Source organism: Petaurus breviceps, unplaced genomic scaffold, assembly GCF_028583685.1.
Source record: "Petaurus breviceps papuanus isolate PSGF00001 unplaced genomic scaffold, PetGlider_PUasm1.0 77, whole genome shotgun sequence".
NCBI classification, from domain to species: domain Eukaryota; kingdom Metazoa; phylum Chordata; class Mammalia; order Diprotodontia; family Petauridae; genus Petaurus; species Petaurus breviceps.
The window spans coordinates 19,827,482-19,839,006 of NW_027186492.1; positions in this window are offsets into that span (position 1 = coordinate 19,827,482).

Below are 11,525 nucleotides of genomic sequence, written 5' to 3' on the forward strand. Positions count from 1 at the left end.
ATCTATCTATCTATCTATCTATCTATCTATCTATCTATCTATCTATCCATCTATCTCTAAGCTCTTTATTGCTCTAAGGTGCCCAGGTGGTTGATGGTGTGAAGAACAGGACTGTCTAAGAGATAGAAATTTATTGTACCTATCAAAAGGGGGCAAGTTATACAGATAGGTCTTAACAATAAGTAAGGAGGAATTAGGGATTAGTAATTAGAATACTCGGGAGATGGTGAGAGTTGGGTGCCATAAATGGAGATCTGGAAAGGTGGGTTGGTTAGCATCATAGAGATCAGAAGAGCATCCTAGAATGTGGGTAAAACATAGCAAGGTCACTGGGTGTTCCATGTAGGGAGACAGTAGCAGGCATTGTGAGGGATGCCAGAGGAACTATGAGATAGGAAAGTGAGAAAAGGACTTAGGTATGAGGACAAAACATGGGGAGCACAATGTGGGAGACTTGAACATAAGGTACAAGCTAAGAGTTTAATTATTGTAGGTGGGATATAAATCAAAGCAGGAACAGCCAATAAGGGATTTTGATGTTGAATCAATTATGCTGTGAAAATATGGGTTTATCTCTTTAGCTATGTTTATTCCCTCAATTTCTTTTCCCTATCTTCTTTCTGTAGCTAGCATTTTCAACACTATGTAAAAGAGTAAAAGTAGTAAGAAAAGTACTTACTTTACCCCTGATCTTTTTGGAAAGTTCTCTAACTTTTATCTGTAATGTATAATATTTGTTTATGGTTTTAGATAAGATAGATTTTAGATTGGAAATATTTTAGACACTACTTACTATATTAAGGAAAAGTCATGTATTCCTATGCTTCCTAGTTATTTTTAACAGAAACAATTGTTGAATTTTGGAAAAATCTTCAAGATCTTCTGATAAAATCATGTTTTTATTATGTTTATTATTAATGTTTTGTTATGTTCATACTTTTCCTTATATTAAACCAACCCTGAATTTCCAATATAAATCCAACCTAGTCACAGTATATAATCTTTAAACTATGGGTTTATCTCTCAATTGTAAGAATTGGTTCTAATAATTTTTAGAGCTTGGTCAGGATTAAACCTATCCTCCTTTTAAAAATACATCCAGCTAGACCAAATCAGGGGCAGGATACCATTTCATCCATCATGCAAACATGACATAGATGCCATGCTGTGTATCAATCCTTATAAAAAATTCTTCAGATGTAAATGTAGGTGTATAAGATTGGGTCAGACCTAAATAAACTCCCCAAATATCTCCTGGTTATTAGTTTTTATAAGAAATATATGCTTTTATTATTGGGATTTGCATGTAGTATTAGGACTTATGTAAACATTTTGCAATATAGATTAAAATTGATTGAATCACATAGTTGGAAAGAACCTTAGAGATCATCTATTTTTACTCTTACTGTATACACAGACTCCCTAAGAAATGGTAATTTAGAATTGGTTTGGTGATTTCTAACAGTGGGAAACTTACTATGTACTGAGATAGCTCATATGCTTTTCAACTGCTATAATTATTAAGTTCTTTTAATATTAATTTAGAATTTTCCTCCCTTTAACTTTGACACCATTCCTGCTAATTTTGCTCACTGGGGACAAGAAGGACAAGTCTACTCTCTTTTCCAACTGGCAAATATTCAAATATTTGATTACAGTTATACCATCCCTTTTGTTTTATATTTTCCAAGTTAAAAATTTCATTTTCTTTGTGTGATCTTCCCATGACACGGTTTTGAATCCTCTCATAATCTTAGTTGTCTTAATATGGAATCTGGAAAACCTAAGTTCAAATCCAGCATCATATTTCCACATATTTCTTTGGGAAAATCACCTAACCTCTATAAACCTCTATCTCCATTTGCAAAATGGGGATAACCATCTCACAGGGTTGTTGTGAGGGTAACATGAGATAGTATTTGTAAAGTGCTTTGAAAATATTAAATTCCTATATAAATGCTCTTGTTATCATTATCCTCCTCCTCCTCCTCCAGATGTCTAATGCCTTTGTAAAAATAGAGTTCATACCCTTTGACCCAGAAATACCACTTCTAGGTCTATATCCCTAAAAGATCATAAAAACGGGAAAAGGACCTACATATACAAAAACATTTATAGAAGCTCTTTTTTTTTGGTGTCAAAGAATTGGAAATTGAAGGGATGTCCATGAATTGGAGAATGGCTGAACAAGTTGTGGCATATGAATATAATGGAATGTTAATTTGCTATAAGAAATGATGTGCATGTGGACTTCGGAAAAACTTAGAAAGACATATAAACCTATGCTGAATGAGAGGAGCAGAACCAAGAGAACATCGTACACAGTAACAGTCAGTGTGTGATGAACAACTTTGTGACTTTGATAGACTCATGATGGAAAATGCTATCACATCCAGAAAAATAACTGTAGAGTCTGAATGCAGGTGAAAGCATACTTTTTGCTCTCCTCTTCTATTGTTTTATTTTGCTTCTTCTTTCTTGTGGTTCCTCCGATTAATTCTAATTCTTCTCGACATCATGACTAATGTGAAAGCATGTTTAATATAATGTGTAAGTAGAGACTATATTGGATTGCATGCCTTCTTGGAAGGAGAGAGGAGAGAGAGGGGGAGAAAATTAAAAATTCAGAATCTTAAGGTGAAAGTTGAAAACTAAAAATAAATTATTTAAAAAAAATATGTAGTGTACAAAATTCAACACAGTGTTTCTAGTATGGCCTGACAAAGGAATGGTACTATCCTTCCTTCATTCCTGGTGTTACTTCTTCATTCAATCAACAAGTATTTAGGGGTGGCCAGGTAGCACAGTGAGTAAGAGCACCAGCTCCAGTGTTGGGATGACCTGGGGATCGAATCCCAGGCTCAGTCACTTAGCACCCACCCCAAAACACCTGACCGTGTAACCTTGAGCAAGTTACTTAACCCCAATTGCTTAGGGGCAGCCAGGTGGCTCAGCGAGTAAGAGCACCAGCTCCAGTGTTGGGATGACCTGGGGATTAAATCTGGGTTCAGATACTTAGCACCACACCCAGAAATAACTGGCTGTGTAACCTTGAGCAAGTTACTTAACCCCAATTGCTTAAAAAAAAAAAAAAACAAGTATTTATAAAAAGTGGCTATTTATGTGCAAGGCACTGTGTTAGATGCTAGGAATATGATGATATATAGGAAACAGTTCTGCTTTCAAGGAGCTTGCATTTTGTCAGGGGAAACCATTCATGTAAATGTATATTCCAAATATACTTAAATACAAGGAGTTTGTAGGAGAGATATTCAAACAGCTCTAGTGATCAAGAAAAGTCTGATCCCTAAGACAGTGCTTAGACTAAGTCTCAAAGGAGACTAGTGATTGTAAAAGGTAAAGTGTTACAACATTCTAAATAAAAATCTATTATTTTGTCCATATGGCTCCTCCTTTTACTGAAGCAGATTGTAACTACTCTCTGCCTTAGGCAACCATATTTGTGATTTGCAGTGTCCTGTACCTCAAATCATCACTTTATGTTTGATCTTCTGCTGTTGAGACTCTGAATTTTGTAAGCTACTCTTTGAGTAACAGATAAATATGTTGCCAGTGCTATGCTACAAGTCTTTGCAAAATGGTAGAACCTACTCAAACTTGGACTTCCTTTTCAAAACCTTCAAGAGCTAAGACTATCCACTAAGTCATGATATGGGATTGGATTATGACTTTAAGAAAAGCACACTGAATAATCAATAACTCCAGATTCACAATTCCAGAGTGATTATTTCCTTCTTAGACTCAGGTCACAGTTCCTTGGCAGAACGTCCTTCAGAGTTTCAGTGACTGCAACATTCACCCCCTCCCCTCCCCGCTGCCATCTGCCCATGATCATTCTGTTGATAAGCACTTACAAATTTAGAAAGGTCAGTCGTCTGTGACAATATTCATCCTCAATCAGTGGGCCCTTGTTGGGAGCCTTCTATCTTCATTGTAGCCCTCCCAGGCTGTGTTCCTCCATCCTGTCCTTCTGGAACTCAGCCACTTCTGGGGTATGAGGTAGCTTTGTAGAAAAGCTCTAGTTAAGGAATGATGATAATTCTTAATGATTATAACAATAATGTTGACTGTAATATGGGGGAGTGGATTTGGATTCCTCCTCTAAGCTTAACTAATGCAATAAAATAAAGGATAAATAATGTGAAATATTGTTATTAATATGCTAATGAAGTATGCAGCCATGCCTATGGGCTGTGAAATTTCTAAGAAGCTTAAATAAGTTTTTCTTTACAGAGAAACATGGAAAGACCTATGTGATCTGATAGATAGTGGACAGCATAAAAAAAATTATATATGCAGTGACTACAACAATAAAAAAAAATGGAAAAAGCAATCACCAAAAAATTGATAGTGATTGTTGCAAAATTACAAAGAAGAAACTTGGTCCCAAAGAAGAGATATGAGATGACACTTTCACCCAGCTTCTTTGTAAAAGTTTGTAGCGATTGAATATTGAATATATTTTCTAACTCTTTTGTTGTTTTGCTTCTTTATGCAGACTTAAAAAAATGTGCACATGCTGACTAAATCAACAGAATATTTGTTCAATGGTTAAAAAAATTACAATTTTCTCTTTTGGTTCAAAGGTTCATATTTTTGCTAGAAGATCTCATTTGCCTAATCTACAACATAATACCACAATGGACTCCTGTGGTTTTATCCAAATCTGTGTCCCATAAAAAATATGATGTGTTAATAATTTTGTGACACTGGAACCAGGAAAAGTAAAATCTAGAAGTTTTGATTTGAAATACTTTATTTATGTCTTCTACCTTTATATAAATTATTTTTGTAAAAATACCTTTTTATCCTCTCTTGATCAACACCATTAATTAAGTAAAATAATCAGTATATCTGATGCATTTTCTGCTTCTGACAACATTTTGCCTTAGTAGTCTCACTTCACTGCCATGAAAGGGGAGGTATGTTGTTAATGAGTTGTTTCAGTTGAATTTGACTCTTCATGACCCCATTTGGGATTTTCTTGGTAAAGATTCTGGAGTGGTTTGCCATTTCTTCCTTCAGCTTATTTTATAATTGAGGAACTACTTTATAGATGAGGTAAACATGGTAAAGTGACCATGGGTCTTACCACTAGTTAAGTGTCTGAGGTTGGATTTGAACTCAGGTGTTCCTGACTTAATGCCTGGTGCTCTATCCTCTCTTCCACTTACTTGTGTTCTTGATTTTTATTTAATACTTTAATTGATGTTTTAATATACATTGAATTCCTTTTGCTGATCTTTTCCATTGTTGAAGTCATTGTTATATTATTTTTCAGTTCTTATTTTACTCTCTACCAGTCCATACATACATTTCTTTCATGTTTACCAGAAGTCGTCATATTCATTATTTCTTATTGTACACTCATATTCCATTATATTGCTGTAGTTTTTTGCCAGCTATAATTGATGGATAGCCACTTTGTTTGTAGTTCTTTATTCTCACAAGGAATGCAGCTATGAATAATTTGATAAATATTTGACTTTTGGTTCTTTCTTTGACTTCTTTCCTTGCTATATAGTATATGTATGTATAATAATGGTATAATTGGGTAAAAGGTCATAAATGGTTGAGTCAACTAGCTTACATGATTTTGAATTGATAATAATTGCTGAACCAATTCAAAGATCCATCACATCAACTTTCTCCCTAATGAAGTCTTTCCATAGCCCCTTGAACATTCTCATCTTTACCCTTTGGTAGGGTGTGAGGTAAAACCTCAGAACTGTGATTTACTTTGTATTTCTTTTACAAATTTTGTATGTAATTTGAAGCATATATTCAAGTGCTTTTCTATAGTTCATCATTTTTCTTTTGAAAACTGTGCATATCATTAGAGCCAATCCCCAGTTGAAAAATGATCAGGGGATATGAATAGGCAGTTTTCAGAGGAAGAAATCCAAGCTTTCAATAGCCTTATGAAAAATAATGCTCTAAATCACTACTACTCAGAGAAATGAAACTTAAAACATCTCTGAGAACCCACCTCACACCCTAAGATGACAAAATAAGACAATCACAAACTCTGGAGTAGCTGTGGGAAAACCAATATATTAATTCACTGTTGGTGACACCATGAAATTTGGAACTATGCCACCAAAGGTATTAAACTGTACATATCCTTTGACGCACTACTAAGTCTGTAACATTAAAAAAACATCAGAATTCAAAACAGAGGAAAAGGACTCATATGTATAAACATATTTATAGCAACTATTTTTTTGTTCTGGCAAAAAAAATTGGAAACTGAAGTAATGTTCATCAAAAGGGAAACATCTAAACAGATTATGGTATATGGATATGATGGAATGCTATTGTGCTATAAGAAGTAATGGAAGGCTTAGTTTTAGAAAGAAACAAGGAGACTTGTAGGAACTGATGCAAAGTGAAATGAGCAGAATCAGTAGAACAATTTAGGCAATAACAACAGTGTTGTAAACATAATCAACTTTGAAAGACTTAATAACTCTGGTCAACACAATGACCCACCATAACTCCAAAGAACTCATAATGCAACATGCTATCCATCTCTGGATGGAGAACTCATGGAGTTCTGTATATGAAGTTCAGTAAATGAAATTCATTATGTGAATTGAAGTGCAAATTTTTCCTTTCTTCCATCCTTCCTTCCTTCTCTCTACCTTTCTCTTTTCTTTCTCACTAAGGTGAGAATTTGTTTTGTAGGACTATACATATTTGTAATGGGTTTTGTTTTTCTTGCCTTCTCAATGAATGGGGGAGGAGTAAGAGGAAAGAGGATTTAGTACTGCAGATAAAAATAATATTTAATTTTTTTCTGATATAGAAAAAATATTCATATATTTTAACCACTTATGTATTGGGGAATGACTCTTGGTATCATATTCCCTGCATAACTTAAATATCAGGTGATATTTGATGGAAATATTTTTTCTACTTCATGAACTTATCTTAATTGATTTTGGACTTAAGTTAAAAGTTTTTAAATTGTATGTAATTGAAATTGCATATTTTATCTTTTACTTTCTATCCCTTGTTTGCTTTAGAGTTCTCTTCTGCACAGAATTGTGAAAATGACTTGATATTCTTGTCTTACAATATTTCTTTTGTGATACAACCTTTTATATAATTATTGTATATTGTGGCATATGGTTTATGGTTTCCTAACTAATTTATGACAAACAGATTTCCTGTTTTTCTAGCACTTGTCAAAAAAGTAATCATTCCTTAAGTAATTTGTCTTCCAATGTTTATCAAAATTCAACCACTATTTTTAGCTGCATCTATTATTATTTTTTGCTTATTTAGTTGGTTCTATTGGTCAGAATTTCTGTTTTTAAATTAGTGTCACATCATTTTGACAGCTACTATTTTGTAATATATTTTGAAGTGTTGTAATGGCTCACCCATTTATTTGTTCTTTAGCTCATTATTTTGCTTGAGAGTCTAGAACTTTTATTCTACCAAATTTTTAATAGTGTTTAGCTTAATTCAATGAATATCTTTTGTAATTGATTAGAATGGCACTAAATCTATAAATCAATTGAGGTAACTTAAAAATTGTTATTGACATGGTCCTACCATGTGCAACAAATATCTCTAATTAATTGTTAATTTCTTTGACTAAGTATTTTCTTTATTGCAATATAACCTATTAATTTTTTTATTGTTGCTTCTATCTTTTAAAATTTTGGATACTTTTCATATGCTTGCAGGTGACCAATTTTTGTAAAAGTGCTATGATATGCATACACACATACAGGTGTATTCTTTAATTTTTACATCTAGAAGTTGGAACAGATTAAGCCAGTTTAATTTTCTAATAATCAAATCAGCTTTATATTTTTCCTTTTTGTTTATCTTTCTGCTGGATTCATCAATATAGCAGTAAGCACCCTAGCATACCCAGGATGGCTGCTAACACAGGTTCTTAGATCTGCTTTTCTAAAGGAAAGCAACTCAAAATGGGTTAACAATCTTACTTTAATCAACCAAACATGTATCATTTACCTAGTTCAGGGGGAAAAAGTCAGCACCCTGAACTTCAGAGAATACAAACAGAATTTACAACAGAAAATAACAATTCAGCAGACAGGCTTCCAGCTGTCTGACCATTACATTCATACCTAGTTAGTTACCAGAGAGGGAAGCACCAACATCTGGGTGTTCAAAATTGGGGGGCTTAACAGTTGCCCAGAGTCTCATCTGGCCACACAACTCTTCCCAAAGGGAGCCCGAAAGCAAAACCTCCCATCAGGGTATATATAGCCTTCTTCTGGCTCAGAGAATGTCACAGCCCTCTTGACCCACTGCCCAATCACAAATCAACAAGGTGTGGGCATTCCTGAAAAACAAGCCTCCTGCCACAGGCTCCATGTGACCACATTCAGTCTATTAAGGGGCAGACTATATTTTCAAATCAGGGAAAGTTCTCAGAGCCACTTAAGCCTATCAAAGGGCCAAGGAACAGGGAAGATCTTCAGATTCCCATTCCCATAACAATCAAACATTAGGAAAAGTATTTTAAAGTCTCCTCCTATTATGATGTTAACTAATAAAATCTTTGCAGTTCGCCTAGCTATTTTCCAAGAATTTAAGTATAATACCCTTTAGTGCATACATATTTGATAGTGTCACTTTTCAATTGTCTTGGTGCCTTTAAATAAAACATAATTTTCTTATTTGTCTTGAAATTCAAATATGATTGAAACTCCTGTTCTGCTAATTAATATTATCTCTGTATATACAATATATAATATACATACATGTATATATGCATACATATATATGTATGAATTTTTATAGAGAATCACAGTTTATGTCAGCAAATAATACTATGGTTTGTTTTATTATACTCATCTGATCCCATTTTCTTCCCTTCTAATCACTGTCCCTACCAATGCACTTTCTAATTCTATTTCTCTTTTATTTGTTTTGCCCTTTCCTTTTGTGGCTTATATCAAAGGAGGAATGAAGAGAACAAACATTTATTATGCATCTACTATGGTATTTTTGTAAGTGCTTTACATATATTATCTCATTTGATTGAGATGCATGACTCTGATGTGAAGAAGTTGTTTGTCTGAAGTGTCCAAATCCCTGAAGTGAAGTTTGGTATGAGGCTCTTGTCTCATCCCCTTTTGCCTATGGTAAATCACATCAAGATTCTAACAGGAAATTCATTTTATGCTTATGGGACCAAATGTCCGTGTCTTCCATCATGATCTGCCTCCAATTTTCCATTGTTATTTTGTCATTGACTCCAAAGATGGAGCAAGGGGAATTAAAAGCCCTTATCCACATGTCTTCTTGAGTCCTGGTCAGTCTTCAAATAATGCTTTCTGTCTAATTTTTTTACTCTCTTCAGTTAAAAGGCAATCCTATGTGTAGTCCCAATTCCTGCTATTTTGATTTATTAATGCAGAAATTAGATTGTTTTCCCTCAAAAATTTGTTCCTTTTCTTCTGATTTTTTCCCCTCATATATTCGGCTCCTTAGATTATTCAGCCCTTGTATATTTTCATCTCCTTCTTGACTATTCTCAGAAAATGTATGTTAAAAAAAAATAGTGAAAATCAAACTACCAAAAATCTTTCACCACCTAACATTCCTGACCTTGTTTAGCTCTAGGTCTATGAAGACAATTTTTTTTTGTTTCTTTGTCTTTGATTACTATGTAAAAGGGTTTCTTTTCACCTCTAGTTTCTTTTGAACTAGTAATTTTAGGCTTTCCCCTTTTCCTGAACTAATTATTTTCTTTGCTTCCTATTCAGCTTTGCAGGATTTTATTTTGGGGTATCAACTGCTCTTTTTCCTTTGATTTCTTACTAATAGGAATTCATTCTATTTTATTCTTGGAATGAAAGATACTTTACTTGCTGCTTGAAAATATTATTTGAGGTTGTAATTCTTAACTTTGACTAGTATGCTTTTTGTCAAGTTAAGGCTGGAGTTTCTTTTTGTTAATGCTCTATGAATTCTCTTAGTTCTCATCTTCTCTCATTACTTCCCATATATTTGGGAATTTTTTGCATGACTTCTTGAAGCACGACATTGTGTCTTAAAATTCAGTGTTCTAATATTTAAGTTTTTTTAACCCAGTTTTATTGCCCGCTGAGTTTGTTCAATTCTTTTTTCTTCTCCTTCTGTATTTTTATGTTATAATTTTCTTCTTTTTTCCCCCCAGAAGGTCTATTATTTTAGTGTTTCTTTTTATTTTGAAACACTCCTCTCTTTTTAGGTTTGCTGATTTCTTCCTTTTGTTTCTTTTTTATCTTTTCCAGTGGATTTTTGAACCCACGTACAGATTATTGTATTCAAATGTGGTTTCAGACACTTATTAACTATGTGAATCTGGATAAGTCACTTAAGCCTCTTTGCTTCAGTTTCTCATCTGTCAAATTAAGCTGGTGAAGGAAACGGCAAACCATTCCAGTATCTTTGCCAATAAAAGCCCAAAATGAGGTTATGAAGAGTCTGCCATGAATGAAATGACTGAACAAGGACAATGACAACAGATTATTCAGGATTTTTCATTATTGTTTTAGGGTACCTTGAAGAATTTTGATTTGATTTCCTTGTAAAAGAATATTCACTGAGTTGGTTCTATTCATCAAATGTTCATTTTTCTGCTTAATAAATTTTTGTCTCTATCCATCTTTCTGCTGATTTTTTTTCTGATGTCTTTCCTATATATATGTATATATATTATTATTGATCTTTTCTCTTCAAAAAGTCATTTCTATTTCTCTTTGTGTTGCCAGTTTACTGCTCTCTCAGACCATTTGCGGTAGGAGATCTAGGATTTTTAAGGGGTAAAGATGATCTTTGGGACATTGCTGCTGGTAACTATGAGAGGTTACTATATTTTGAACTGTTTTCTATACATGATAGACAAAGTCTTCTTGGATCCATAAGGAGGAGTTCCTATGAATTACTTGCTTCAGTCCCTAAGTTGACCTGGGATGACTGGTCATGAAAGGACTGGCAGAGAGACACTGAAGATAAACTTAGTGAAGCCTTTTCACTTGGGCCCCTTTTCTAGCTTTCTCTTACTCCTCCTGATACTGCCTGTTTTCGCCTTTATAAATTATATAATTGCAGTCAGAACCTAACTTTTGAGCCTATTTTTCCTCTTCAGTCTTCTCTTTAGGGTTCTGCCATCTTCTATAGTGGACTCCTTTCCCTTGAGATTTAGGAAGGGTCTGATTCACAGATTGTAATTTATTCAAAGAGAAGATACACCTGCTGAGACACTGTCTTAGGGATCAATTCCAAAAACTGGTGCCTAAAACCACCATGAGGGACAAAGCACAGGACAGCTTGGGTTGGAATAGCCAAGAGCTATGGGAGATAGGAAGGCAGGTCAGTGACAAAGAACCAGAATGAAGGGCTGCTGAGTAATTTTTTTTTTTGTAAAAATTACCTAGTAATGAGGTCTTTCAGTATTTCCTGTCATCATTGTTAAAATAGTTCTATTTATTTATTTGTTCATTTGGCATTTTGGAGGGGGATCTATAGGC